This window comes from Taurulus bubalis, assembly GCF_910589615.1.
Source record: "Taurulus bubalis genome assembly, chromosome: 3".
Lineage (NCBI taxonomy): Eukaryota > Metazoa > Chordata > Actinopteri > Perciformes > Cottidae > Taurulus > Taurulus bubalis.
In genome coordinates this window covers 18,846,666-18,849,508 of record NC_136591.1, presented here as the reverse complement: position 1 = coordinate 18,849,508, position 2,843 = coordinate 18,846,666, and positions in this window count along the sequence as shown.

Sequence of the window (2,843 nt, the reverse complement as noted above, 5' to 3'; positions counted from 1 at the left end):
CACATGTCACAAGTCCGTAAAAATGTCCCCAATTCAGGCTGCAGAGCCGGCGACACACATTCAAACGCTCGCAGGCAAATGTAAAAAAAAAGGAAAAATTGAAATTATTTTTGTAAAATGTTTGGGGGGGATTGAAATTATCATGCTTTTTCAGTTTTTCATCTAATAAAAAAGAAATAACTATTATTTGCTCTTATTGCTAGTTTCATTTTTAGATTTCCACATTTCCACATATGCCCAATCGTTCTGAGCAGGCACAGTTTTTTTTTCAAACAAAAACAGATGTTTGTCCGAATGTGGGTAAAGCTACCTGGTAGAAGGTCTCAGAATAAGTACTTCCTGTCATCGCATGTGTTTGTTATGAGGCTGCTTTGCAAAGGCTCTGATCAGACAGAGCACACTTTAGCAGCCTTTTCTTTTGTATTGTTTTTCGATGAGAATGAGGCATTTGCAGGAGCTATTAATTAAACTGAATTTATAGCAGAAAAGCTGGTTGTCTTTCTTCGTGGGGACTTTTGCTAGAAACCTGGAACTGTAAGTGTGATAGGCTTCTTGAGGTGATTAGTTTACCTTAACTTAAACTGTACTTTTAACTATAAAGTAAGCTAACATTAGCACTCATTCGTTAGTTGCCTAGCAACAATATTTCAAACTTAAAAAGAAAATGCTCGGTCTGATCGGGAGTCAAACCGTAAAAGGCTGACTGCACTGCAGCGAGGGAAAGATGTTTAAATGATGTGTTGTGTTAAAGTGTGGTTAACATTCATGGTGCTACTGATTGGCCCCTCCCTCCATCAGTCACCTCTGTTGACCAATTAGAGCAGAACAAAGGGGGGGGCGGGGCTCTGTGTAATTGACAAGTCGAGAGGTGGATGTGTGAAGTTTTAATGATCTGTAACAAGCAGATGAGGCAGGTCGTCAGTGGAAACAGAGATTTCCACTGACGGATTAGTGTGTGTGTGTGTGTGTGTGTGTGTGTGTGTGTGTGTGTGTGTGTGTGTGTGTGTGTGTGTGGGGGGGGGTTCTTTTTGTGTGCAGACAAAAACACTTCGGTCCGTTCAGAGGTCAGTTACTGAGCGTGCCGAGGTCAAAGGTCAGAAGGAGCAAATTCTAAAAGTTGTATTATTAATCACAGCTCTAAACCGCCATTCACATGGATTTTACACACAGACACTTCATGAAGAGCAGGATCTACCCACGATGAATCACAAAAAATGTGTGTGTGTGTGTGTGTGTGGTTTTTACAGTATGAGTCATTCAGACCTCCAGAATAGAAAGAGGATGATGCCTTCTATTGTGTGTGTGTGTGTGTGTGTGTGTGTGTGTGTGTGTGTGTGTGTGTGTGTGTGTGTGTGTGTGTGTGTGTGTGTGTGTGTGTGTGTGTGTTAATCAGATTGATGGGTGCCTTGGCAGCAGCTCCGATTTAATAAACCAAAGACAGACAGACAACCAGGTCGCCAGAACAAACTCTTGGCATTGTAGCACGAGGTTACCATGTGACACGCAACAACTCTTTCTTAAAGATCAAAGTTTGTGTTAAAATGATACCGTAACAACACAGCACAACAACGCAACAGTGTTACACAATAACCTAACGCAGCGCAAGAACACAACATAACAATGCAACGTAACAGCGCAGCAACGCAACACAACAATGTTACACAACATGTTACGCAACAATGTAATGCAGCACAGCAACACTACTCAACAACGCAGCTCAACAATGTTACGTGACAACGCAACATAATAATATAACAACTGGACAACTAATATTTCCGTGATTAATTCTGAATTAATTTCATTTGGCTTGTTTAATGCGATAAAACCAAACTTCCAGCATTTGCATCTTCCCGACATCTATGGTTTACTTATTTTAACAGCCTTTCCCTGTTTTTGTCAGCATTGTGGTCTTGTTTGAATAAACTGTAGTGGGATTGTAAATGGGTAAAACTGGCCACAAGGCGCCGCAAAAGAAAAACAGATTCAAACAATTAGTGTGAGTTAACACGTCGTACACAAATAACATCACATGACTGTTACGGCTACCTGTTCACTTAACAAAGATAATTATTTTATGTGCAATTTGTTCTGCTTTCTCATAGTTATTGAGAGGGTTCCCGGCTGAAGTTACGTGATAAGTAAGTCTGGATAAGTACGGAAGTGGCATTACTTCTCCAAACCCAAACAGCGGTCTGCTGAGTTAAAGTCCTGCTTCTTTGCACCATCCCACCTTCTCCTTACAGAGTTTGTAGCTCTTTACACAAATGTGCATTACATACAAACTGTTGTTTGGGTTGTATATGATTTATAGTGCATTACTTTTCATAAACACAGCTATAACGGTGCATGAGAACAGCCGGAGCAGCTACACACCATCGTCCTGTAAGGTTAACTCCACACTGATGTTACGGTACTCTTGGCAGCAACGCTGTGGCACGAAAACTTTTTTTTTTTTTTAAATAAATTCCCAACCCAGGAAATGACACCCTGCCTTTTTTTTAATCTCAAACTCTAACATGAGCCTCTGAACAAAAACAGTGACAGTGTCGTGAAACACTTTCAATCACTGCAAGTCAGAGAGACAAATATAAAGTTTCAATCGTTCAAGGTGAAACACATCAGGACGTGAACGAAGGAACCTCCTTCTTCTTCTTCTTCTTCTTCTTCTTCTTCTTCTTCTTCTTCTTCTTCTTCGGTTTCGTGGGAGTCTCCTCCTCCCTGCAGATATTACCTTAACGCCTTTTTTTTAATTATGTAACTGAGGTTTGAAACTGAACCGGCATGAATAGTATATTCCAGGTGGATGTGTTAAAGTCAGTACACCTGAGTAGTATAACCCACAG